Genomic DNA, 12,723 nt, shown 5'->3' with positions numbered 1-12,723 from the left:
ATAATATCCCCTTTCCTGATTTTCCCTCTGAAAACCCCCTATACCATCCCCCCACCCCAACCCCCACTCACCAATGCACCCACTCCTGTTTCCCTGTCCTGGCATTACCTTGCACTGGGACATCAAGCCTTCATAGGACCAAGGACCTTGATTCTCATTGATGTCCCACAAGGCATCCTCTGCTACATATGTGGTTGGAGCCATGGGTCCCTCCATGTGTACTCTTAGTTGGTGGATTAGTTTCTGGGTGTTCTGGGAGTACTGTTTGGTTCATATTGTTGTTCCTCCTTCAGCTCCTTGGGTCCTTTCTCTAGCTCCTTCATTGGGGACCCTGTGCTGAGTCCCATGGTTGGCTGCGAGTTTCCATCTCTGTATATGTCAGGCACTGGCAGAGCTTCTCAGGAGAGAAAGCTATATTAGGCTTCTGTCAGCAAACACTTGTTGGCATCCACAATATAGTCTGGGTTTGGTAACTGTATATGGGATGGATTCCCAGGTGGGGTAGTCTCAACGGCCTTTCCTTCAGTCTCTGCTCCACAGTTTGTCTCTGTATTTCCTTCTGAAGGTTTTTTATCCCCCCTTCTAAGGGGGACCAAAGGATCTACACTTTGGCCTTCTTTCTTCTTGAGCTTCATGTGGTCTGTGAATTGTATTTTGGGTATTCCAAGCTTATGGGCTAATATCCACTTATCAGTAAGTTCATACCATGTGTATTCTTTTGTGATTGGATTATCTCACTCAGGATGATATTTTCTAGTTCCATCCATTTGTTTTAACAAAGTGACCAATGTTTATTTCCCCAGCTGTCATCTCTACAATAGAGGGATATGTACCTTTTGATGCCAGGACATGAAAGAATCTTAGATGGAAACTTTGGAGAAAATTGTTTTATCTTAGTATGTATGAGGAAACACTTCTGCTATGTTTTTGGAATGTGAAATGTCTTTTACAACATTGTCCATAGGTTTGTGGTTCAACTTATTAGCTGTGGGGAAGTTACTAATTCCTGAGGACTTTGACTTGAATGAATAATTTAGTCCTTGGTGGAGCCAAAGCACAGCAGTATTACTGAAACATGCTTAAACATAGAAAAAGCTGTCACCATGATGTCCCCCCAATCTTCCACTTCTTTCTCTGTTTCTTGGTTTCTAGGAGACACAGTCCTTGGCTCTACTAAACCCTTCAGTCTGACAATTCTACTTTGTCATAAACCCAGAATAAAGGAAGCAGCATGCTACCATCTGAAATCTCTGAAACTATGAACCAAAATAAAAATAATGTCCTTTGGTCTGTTCTTGTAGGATATTTGAAATGGAATCAGGTACTCCAGCAAACATGTGCCTAGCATTTTACTTTGAAATAGTAGCATAGGGTTATCGTAGACTTTCTAGCTAGCCAACTGCTTACTGTCCAGCAGAAGATGCCAATATCCACTGGTTATATCACAATGGAAACATGGGCTGGAATTGAGCACCTTCCCTGCTAACATGAAAAGAAAGGCTTGGAAACGCTTCTACCCTCATTATTTTGGTAGACAACTCTTTCAGAATGCTTTTCAGGCCAACTCAAAATTAACAATTCATAAAAACTATAATTTTAATAGCTATCAGTCAAAATATACTAGTGCATATTCTTGATAGTAATATCATTTAATTAAAATTTTAATTGAATTTTTATGAAGTTAATGACACTGTTTACTGAACTAAATGTTAATTTCATTTGGGCTTTTTAAGATAATATGATGTTCTTTCTCTACTACTGTTTTTGAGTTTAAGGTTATGTCAGCTATGTCATGATCAACATACCTAAACAAATACTGGCAAAGAAAATTCAAGGAACAGCAAACCCAGCATTTGTTGTTATAATTTAGGTATTAGGTGTGTCATATGATTACTTCCCGTACCCCCTCCCTTTTGTGTATTAGAAAGAAAAGGCAGCAGTCATTGAACAGCTTAACTATGATTTGAATAGATAATGCAAGGTGATTCTTTTCTCCATCCTTAAACATCTTGACAACTCAATTAATTTCCTCCTAGCAGTGAATAAAGAACCCCTTGTATAGTCAGATTGAGATAATAATATAATACTATGGTTAAGAAATAAAATTCCTCATAGAAATATTTCTTTTCCTCCTGCTTTTGGAGAAAATGTAAGTATTATAATAAAAATGAATATATTACTTTTTAAATCCCAGTAGATATTGTTTTATTGAAAGTATCCATTAGATTCTTAAAAATGTATCTTTGTCTCTGCAATAAGTTACATTATACAATGCATTTAAATTTTACATTGCTAAAAGAAAGTTATACAAAACCTCTTTCTTTAAAAATAGAGTTCTCCCCTAATGTAGCTCCATTTGGGCATCTTTTCCTTGTCATAGAGTTCCTATGCTAAGCTTTTTTTCATCAAACAACACAGTCTAGAGATAGGAAAGGGGACAGATAACATGCATATGCTTTCTGACTCATTATCTGTAGATACAAGCTTTTCTTATTGTAGCAGTAGTCATCAGAAGGAAAGGAACTTAAGGAATTAGCAAAATGTTTGTCTTACCACAAGGACCGTAGTTTTATCCTTATATACCCATATATAATAACAAAGCTGGATGAAGTGATGTAGACTATTAATCCAACTTCCAAGAAAGTAAAAAAGGAGGATCCTTGATGTCTCCTAGCCAACCCTCTTAGTGTAACACTGAACTCACAACTTATGTGATATCCTTTCCCAATGTACCAAGTAGATAGTTCCTGAGATGCCACAACCCAGTTGACTTTTGACTTAATATTATCTGTGTTCCATGTGCACCAATATATGAACACAGACAAACAGGCATATGGACCCATACACAAGCATACAAATGCACCTTCTTCCAGTCATCCCTTCAAAGCATATCTGGGTTCTAAGATTGCCTTCAATGGGCTACCCAATCCTGTCAATAATAGATATTTGTCATTTTTCCTGAGAAGATAAATAATTCAGAGAGGACTCCTCACTCACAAACAAGTTGATTCACTTACTCAAGATTCAAATCATTCAATCATTCATGACTAGATAGTTATTAATGACCCAGTGCTGATGCTGTTCTTTGAAGGATAGAATAATGATTAGGGTACTAGGCCTGTTATCATGGTGCTTACTCTGCAGAACATGAAACTGACATCTGAAGACAAGACAATATTAACATTCTGAGATGGACCCACATTAGGAAATAAGATTATGAGTAATTAGCTGGTTTGTGGCTTGATAGACTTTAGTTATTTTCTTATAGACCTAGACAGTTTTCTCAGAACTCATACAACAAGCTTCAAATAGCAGATAAAACACTGTACAGAGGCTTTTACTGGATTCTCATGTGAAGCTAGCATATTTTGAAATGGCCAGATCGAAGGAAGAAGTCATAATATCTTTGTGGTTGATTTGATAATATATATAAATATTATACATTTTTCACCGGGAAACTCATATAGCTGATAACTACTCTTGGGAAAGTACCTGGATACAAAATTATCTCACAAAAATCAGAAGCACTCCTGTGTATAAATAACAAATCAACTGACAAAGAAATATGGGAAACTACATCTTTTACAATAAGCTTAAATAATATAAAATATATTATAGTAATTCTATTCACACAAGTGAAACATAGTATGATAAAAACTTCAAGTCATTGGAGAAAGAATTAAAATGATATCAGAAGATGGAATGATATCCTGTGCTTTTGGATTGGTAGGATTAACATAGTAAAATCTGTCCGTCCTACCAAAATCAATCTTCAGATTTAATGTAATCCCTATAAAAAGCCCAACATAATTATTCACAGAGATTGGAAAAATAATTTTCCACTTCATATACACCCCCCCACACACACAAATCTAGAATAGCCAAAACAATCCTGAATAAGAAAAGAATTGGAAAAGGTAGGGTTATCCCTAATTTCAAGTTATACTGCAATGTATAATAATTAAAACACCAAGGTATTGGCACAAAAAACAGATAAATTCATCATCAATGTATTGAACTGAAGACCAGACAGAAATCTGCACACCTATGGACACTTGGTTTGTAAAGAAGCCAGAAATACAAACTGGAAAACCAACCAACAAACAAACCCAGCATCTTCAAGATATGGTCCTTGTCAAAGTTAATGGCAGCTGGTAGCAGAACCCAAATAAATCCATATTTATCAAAAAGCACAAAGCTCTATTCCAAATGGATTGAGATTCTCAACATAAAAGCAAATACACTGTGCTCACTTCAACAGCACATATACTAAAATCAAATACACTGAATATGACAAATGTGAAATTGGGGAATAGACTTAAAATTGCTGAGACAGGAGACAACTTGCTGAACTATTACTTCAGCAACTTATATCAGCAATTAATAAATGGGAGCTCATGAAATTGAGAAGCTTCTGCACAACAAAAGATACCACCATTCAGACAAATCAGCCCCCAATGGGAAACTTCTTTTACCAAGTAGACATCTGATAGAAGATTAATATCCAAAATACATAAAGAATGAAGAAAACTAAATGTTAAATTAACAAATAACTCAATTAAAAATGAGGTATGGATCTAAACAGAAAATTCTCAATAGCTAAGAAAGAAAGAAGTGTTCAACATCTTAGATGTCAGGGAAATACAATGAAGACTACACTGAGATTTCATCTTACACCCATCAGAATGGCTAAGATGAATAAAACAAATGGCAATTTATGCTGATGAGAATGTGAATCAAGAAGGAAACATTCCAGTGCTGTTCAAAGTGCAAAGTTGTATAGCCACTATAAAAATTAACATGGCAGTTCCTCAGAAAGATGAGAATCAATCTACCACACACTCCAACTATATGTTTATTGTTCAAGAGATGCTTCATTTTACCACAGAAACACTTGCTTAACCATGTTCAATGCTGCTTTCTCAAAATATCCAAAAATTTGAAACAAACTAGATAGTCCTCAATAGGAGAATGTATAAAAATATGGTATATTTATATACCAGAATATTACTCAGATATTTAAAGAAATAAAATCATGAAACTCACAGGTAAATGAATGGAACTAGCAGACAAAGCACACTGAGTGAGATAACTAGACCCAGAAAGGCAAGTATAATCTGTCTTCATTTCAATATGCATAGTAATTGTTATGTCAATGATAATCAAGCTACAATCTGTAGAATTATGGAGATTATTTGTGGAGCAAGAGACTAGGGTTGAGATAGATTTCTCTAGGAAAAGGAAATAGAATAGGCAGTTATAGATGGATGGATGGATGGTTGTATGTAAGGATAGATGGGTGGGTAGATGTATGGATGTATGAATGGATGTATGGATAAATGTATGAGTGCATAGATGGAAGGGTGGATAGATATATTAATTGAAGGATAGAAGAAAAGATGGATGGGTGAGTGGTGTTTGTGTATGTGTGTTTGAATGTGTGTAATAGGAAGATAAATGTAAAAGCAGAGGAAAGAGAGAGGTAGGGACAAAAGAGGAAATGCCGGGAGAGAGCAAAAATTAAAAGCCATTTAGATGTAGTATGGAAATCTAATACTGTAGAAGTTTTCAAATATATGTAAATACATGCAAAATTTGGAAAGAAACAGACTGTAATATGGGGTAGGGTACTGAACCCTAACTAGTAGATCTCTAATACAGCTACTATATCCAAGTTTCAGGGAACTTCACAGAAGAGGGGCAGAAAAAATATAATAACCACAAGACCAAGATTTCTGCTCTAGGTTTCTGCTAGATATGATATAGATGCAGTACTCATAAAATCATAACAATATGACTGGCTAAACAAGACCTACAAAATGACAATACCAATTGAAATCCCTAAGCAGATGAGGAACATTTTGTAAGACATCAGCCACAGATGAAGATCTATAGAAAACTATGACTGATGAAAGAGGGAGAATCATCACCTACTTACAAATCCAAGTGTTCAGCCTATGTCTCATTTGCATCTGAAGAAGAGAAGGAGAGTAGATGGATTCATCAGTATATATATATATATATATATATATATATATATATATATATATATGTGTGTGTGTGTGTGTGTGTGTGTGTGTGTATGTGTTTATAATAAATATTACTTGATTATTAAATCTCAAAAATTAAATCATAGAAGCAATGTTGATGTATATATGCTTTGCTCTTTGTATTTCCATGCTCTATGTCTGCCGTTGAATGCACACCCATCTTATGTCTTCTGTTACAATGCTGAAATAATTATTCTCCAATTTGAAATACTTCAGCATACAATGATTACTTTTAATTCTAGATCCATATGGATTGCTTCTTCTTAATTGAAATTCATATCAGAAAGAAATCATAAGTGTATATCAACTTGATTTTGATTCATGTATAAATATTAGTAATACAAACCTCTATCCCAAAATGAAAGATGATCTCCAGTCCAGAGAGTTCCTACATATCCACACTCAATCTAGGTCTTCTTCAGTACCCAGCACCACCTTTACAATTAAACATTCAGTATACCCTACCTAAGTCAGAATTAATGACTACCTTTTTAATATTGGAGCATGGGCATTACTACTTTAATTTTCATTTTAATGTCTTCTGATGATGGATTGAAGTGATCACAAAATTCACAAGAATATCAGCTATTTATATCTATTTTAAGGTAGAAATCTGCTCCCAGTGCTTTATTTGACAAATGATGCAAACTCAAGTTTTAATTTGTAGAAGGTCCTTAGTTATTTTTAGTAATAGTGGGTTATCCACTATCTATCTACAATATAGATTTATCCCCATCCATGTTTTTATGTAATATTCATTATCTATTACTGTCATTTGATGATAAATTTTAACATCTAAATATTGGTAAATTCTATAAGTTGTCATCTGATATTATTGCTACTAAAATATTTAACTAAAGGGCTCAAAATCAAAGGAAGACAATCATTCTATTTTTTTTCATCCTTTCTTTCCTGTGTTTGTACATGTACATGGACATGAGGGCATGTGTTTGTGGAGGCCTAAGATCATCTTTGAGTAGCTCCTTCAATCACTCTTACCTTATTTTTTTGAGACAGGGTTTCTTACTCAACCTGAAGCTCACAGATTCCTTTAGGATAGCTGGTCATCAAAGATTACAAATCATTTAGTTTCTTCATTCCAATACAAGAGTTAAGAGTACATGCCACTATACACCAAATAGTTTATATGTATTATGCAGCTTACATCCAAGAACCTTATGCTTGAAGAACAAGCAATTTCCTAACTGACTTCTTCCTAATTTAATTTCACTGCAATCCTTGATTTTCCCTTTTAATGATTAGACTCTATATACATTTTCAATAATCTATTGTATATGATTCAAGAAAGGGATTATCACATACATATGCAGAGGTTTTTATTCAAGGACAACTATTACTTTAACCTCATTGTTACAATGTTCTTATTGAGCACTGGACTTCCTCAATATGTCAAATGACAAAGCAAGAAAGTACAAAACAGTGACATTTGGCTCTCATGCTGTCCAGAACTATGGCTCTTTCTTCTTCTTCTTCTGCAGAAGACTTCTACAGTCAAGCTGGTGAGCCTGATGGAAAGAATTGTAAGAATGGAGGAGAAATGGTCAGTCAAGAGATATTTGCTGATAAAAGACCACGAGAATATTTTCCAGTCATTATTTCATTATTGGATATCAAACAACAAAGAAGATCGTACTGAAGTAGATTGTACTGCTGATTTATATAGCTGTAGACATTCTTCCTACTCAGTTATCATAATGTTGATTAGAATTATGATAGAAAGTAAGGTTGACCCTGACACTTAACATATGTAGAAGCCTGATTATGGAGGATAATGACTATTTTCTATTAGGTTTTATAAATGTCTACTAACTACAGTCATTGAGAATACTCTGAATTTCTGAACAAATGCATACTGTACAACTTTAACGATTAAAATCTTTACTCCCATATTTTATTCATAGATAAATTCTTACCTTCTTTTCTGTTGCCAGATCCAATATGGAATTGCATATGACTGAATGGACCTAACTCTTTGCACTGTTGTCTTTCTGTATTACACTGTCTCCAAAATGGGAGAAAAGCAATTCATATTTGGCAGATCCCCTATTTATGTAAATTCTGTCTATTTTAACAGAATAATAGAATATATGTATTTAATCTTGTGAGATGCTTAAAGAAATTGACTCATCATTAGAATATTTGTGGACACAATTTCTTCATCTGCATTTGGAATTTAAACAATTAGGTACCGTCTCTGCTTTGTAGCAGCAGATGTTTTGGTAATCATTAGGATATGTTCCAACTGTTTATACCTCTCTTACTTGGACACATAGAAGGTTTGGACTTCTGTCTTTATTATTCGGTGAGGACATGAATATATCACAGTTGGAGTGACCTGATCACTTAATGATACATTGGATCTTCCCCAAATCATTCATTCATTTATTATACAGTAGGTGTAGGAAATGTTTCATAGTATCTTCTCCATGAGCTGATAGTCCAAGTGGGGAATAAACTTCCAGTGGAATTACTTAGTAAGTTACAAGGAGCATGCATAGAAAGTATGAAATAGGCCTATGTTGCTTTATGCCACTGTGTTTTGAGAATTTGCATTGTCACATTGTAAGGTAGATGACTGTGATTAGTACAGATGGGGGCTTAGCTTATAATTAGCTTATAATTGAGAAATAGAAAGTGCCTTGTATATTTAGCCAAAATCAATAAAAGTTTATTTGCTATTTCTACACAGAAAAATTAATGGGATAATCACATTTTTTTCTGATGATTTTATTCAACTATTAAGATTTTAAAGCTGATTATCTATAAAAAGGACACTATATTTTTGTGATAAAATGCATAAGAAAAATAAAATTTTGTACCTTGCCCTAAGTTAGTTACTGCCTAGTCTGGAAAACATAAAGTTACATCATGCGATAGTAATTTTTGTGCATATTTATACTAAGTCTAGTTCCCATTCTATGGAAATCAAAGAAAAGATCAACTATATAAACTTCAGGATTCAGATTCCATAGAGAAATGTCACAAGAAGACATATGAGTACTATGATGAGCTCTAGCTCTAGATTATAAAACCACTCATTCATTTAGTTTTATGCATTTTAATGAAAATAACTATATTACTCTCCCCCTTCTATGTATCACTGTAGTCTCAGACAAATTGTCATAATCTAATTCCTTCCATGGCACCCTTTCAAATGGATGGGCACTGTTAGTTTGATTGGGAATGTTACCTGAATGTATGTGGTATGTATAAGTATGCAAATTTTACAGCCTATTGAGCCTACTTTTGTTGCCTTTGTGAATACAGTTAAAAAGTTGATTTGAACAATCTGCCTTAGACAATCAATAATGGGGTTCCTCCCTAGGAAACATGAATTTTTCCATTTCTCAGCAGTCATTAGTTGTTTGTAGTCCCTTGTCTAGGGAACCCATGAAGTTTTCCTTCAACTGTGTTGACATGTCATTAATATTTGCATTAAATTGATATTGTATTCAGCTTCCTTTTTAGATTTTTCAAAACCTACTTTAATAAGGGTTCCTAAATGTTTTAACTTCCCTGTTAGTGCACCATGTTCCAGAGGCAGTGGAAAGGGTTAATAGGGCAAAGGAGAATTTGGACATGTTTAGAAATAGTTCTTTGGGACATTTCCAATCTTGAATTCAGGATATCAGCAGTTCAGTTCACAAGAATTAACAGTGATAGTTAGATCCTCTTGCAAACACCATTCTTGAATCACCAACAGCAGTTTGATTCGGAAGAAACTGCAAGGCTCTGCCAAACAATCTAAAGCAAGAAGCCACAGGAATATCACAAGAAGTTCTTTGGTGCATTTCTCTCTGAAGTCATGAGAAGAAAGAAAGGTGAACCAATGCCAGAGCAGTGCTGACAGTGAACACAAGCATCAGCAAAGCCCAAGAAAGACTAGCAGACAGTGGCAAGATGAACCAATGTCAGAGTGTTGTTGCTTGTCTGTGGGGTTATACTCATACACTTTCCAAACATCATGTATCCTCTCAAGTGTCCACTCCAGCAAATTATCACATGCCCCTTTCCCAGTCAGCTTCCACAAAAACATCTTGTGTCTGTTCTCAGTAACACATACTATCAGGTGTCTGCTTCGGCACATTTTCTCTTAAGACAGTTTCCAGGAAAACTTAACATAACACAACCGAGTCTCCACAAAAACAAAATACAACAGAACAAAACAAAACAAAAAAAACAATAAAAACAATGAAATTTCTACTTCAGACTATTTTATAGCTGACATTCTGGCCCTAATTCTGGCAATAACTATCTTCCAACCCTGTATTCAGTGATATTCTCGAAGGCAGATATGCAGGCTCTGTCATATAGATATATTACTTGTAGCTGGACTTCCCATAATCCATTGTGCCAACAAGGTGTTCAATTGTGTTTTTCTGTGATAGTCTCCATTTGTTTTAAGAGATACTACTTTGGTTTTGCAGTGGGAGCTACCTCTATCTGTGTGTATAAGGATAAGATTTAGAATTTAGTAAGGAACTATATTAGTCTAGAAATATTCTGGTAGAAGATTTTCTTCTAAGAACTGTGACTACACTACACAGGAAGTTGACTAAATTTTAGTACCAAGGATGATTTCCCTCTTGTTTAGTAGTCATTTGCTCTAATTAAACAGCTGTTGATTGACACTAAATTGTGATCCTCACTTCTTGCATTTTTACATATATTTTCGTGTGGTTCATTGATATAGCAGCTGGATAGGACTATTAATCATTTCTCATCCTTGGCAGTTTACATAGTATTTTTTACTACCATGGAAGCAAGTCTTCAAGAAGAAATCTTTTAGGTCAGATTCAGCTCAAACAATCTGAGTCCAGTGTCCTAAGTATGTGAAGTCTTCAGCAATAAGGGAATACATTCAGCCTCTGTGAGGCAAAAAAGTACAATGGCTAGAGTCTATTTTCTTGGGGAATTTGTGTTACCATGTCCAATCACTGTAAACAAGGTTTTGAATGCCTGGGACTGATTATTTTTAGTAGTATATGATTTATTGGAGGTCTGATTAAGTTAGTCAGAGAGGTGGGGGGAGAATGAAAGTCCCCCTGGCATAGCAGGCTTCTCAAGGCAGGTCTGCTTGCTCCAGAGGACTCAGCAACAAGGGAAGATACATGGTGGAAAGGAAGCATTCATGTGTGGTTCAGGATCCACAGGTCTGATGAAAGTTGGAGGAGAGGGGAGGGATGGGGTGGGGAGGTGGAGGTGTCCCTGGGATAGCAAGCTGCTCAGGGCATCTTTCATTTCCTTGTTCTTAACGTGACATATGTAACATAAGAATTTTAAAAGTGTTTAAGGTTAATATGTGTTTTTTTCCACAATTTTGCAAATAGCTGAATTGAGCATTCTTTATGATTTACAAGTTGTAATTCAGGGGACAGTAAAATCCACTTGGCACAGACAAAGTTAAGATTTGGGGTAAAAATGCAAAAGAAGAAGAGGAAATTGTTAGTAAAGGTGACCTTCTCTGGAAAAAGTCAATGCTTCCGAAATCACATGGATATGTAGGAAGGTGAAGAGTACCTTAAGAGTAACAGATTCCCCTAAGAGCTTCGTTCCAAGTTCTTGTCTTTTTTATTGGATATTACAGTGTAGTCACAAATTAACCTTAAAAAGTCACATTTTCTTTCTGGAGGGAAGATTTTGTCACCTTCCATGAAGCCATAAAATGATTGTTTGTAAGTAACTCAGAGTAACTCAGAGATAAACAAGATTCAATTGGCTACTATCTGAGATGACAGCCTTAGTAAGTAGACATCATTACCATCTCCTACCTTCATCTTTTTGTTATATGCACTGTCAGCTGAAATGAGACATATTGTATGAAGTTTAATTACAGATGAACTTTGCCCACAACTAGTGACATTCTCTTGCTTTTATATATCTGTGAAATCTTGTAAAAATGGACACAGCCAATGAGATAACTTGGTTTATGAGTTCTATAGAATTAATTAAAACACAGTTTTTATGATTTTATAGTCTATTAAAAATACTTTACAAGCAGGATGTAAAGAAAACCATTTTAAACATTTAGCATCAATATATTGACTTTGTCAAAAAATCTTACCAATATATGATATTGATTTTAATACTACCTACCTCTTTCAAGGGAAGTTATGGAGAATTTTGAATGAGTTAAATGACAAAACACTTAAGTAAGATAGGAGTCATCAAATTGGAAACAACACTGGCTGTGTTACCTTTGGAATTATAGTAACAGCTGTGTTTGGTTTTGAGTTCTGCATCAGCCAGACCTGTGTGATTACTGGTAAACGTACTCATCACCTGGAGATACATATTGTCACAAATCCTATTTGTTTCCTATCAATTAAGAGATAACAATCTAGTTAATAACTCAAGTACTTCAGAAGAAACTTCTGACACTATTTTAGGACAACCTGCAACCATACCCTAAAATAAACACTTAAAAGGAAGAAATTAGATGTTCTGAATTGTGTGTTTTGAAATATATCAGTGTGGTAGAACTTCTTCATAAAAACAATTTGAGTGAGGGTACATCTTATTTAGGATTCTTGGATAATGAATAAAAATTATAAAATTTATAAAGGATACTGAATCCTAAGTCATATTATCTCTCAAAACTCATGGAAAATGAAGAAATTAAGTTCACTGAACTGTTAAGCTAATATGCACA

The 12,723-nt window shown here is 34.8% G+C and overlaps 1 long non-coding RNA gene across 1 annotated transcript in view; it reads right to left on the bottom strand.

Moving 5' to 3' along the window:
* Positions 1-7,370: 7,370 nt before the first annotated feature.
* LOC116087567 overlaps positions 7,371-12,723 on the bottom strand; it is a 67,634-nt gene continuing 62,281 nt past the window's right edge. The window contains exon 3 of the long non-coding RNA XR_004117483.1: positions 7,371-7,576. This is a non-coding gene — a long non-coding RNA (uncharacterized LOC116087567). The remainder of the gene's footprint in view (positions 7,577-12,723) is intronic.

The sequence above is a fragment of the Mastomys coucha genome, unplaced genomic scaffold, assembly GCF_008632895.1.
Source record: "Mastomys coucha isolate ucsf_1 unplaced genomic scaffold, UCSF_Mcou_1 pScaffold13, whole genome shotgun sequence".
Classification (NCBI taxonomy): domain Eukaryota; kingdom Metazoa; phylum Chordata; class Mammalia; order Rodentia; family Muridae; genus Mastomys; species Mastomys coucha.
The sequence above is the reverse complement of the archived record's forward strand: the minus strand, read 5'-3'. Positions and strand labels throughout refer to the sequence as shown.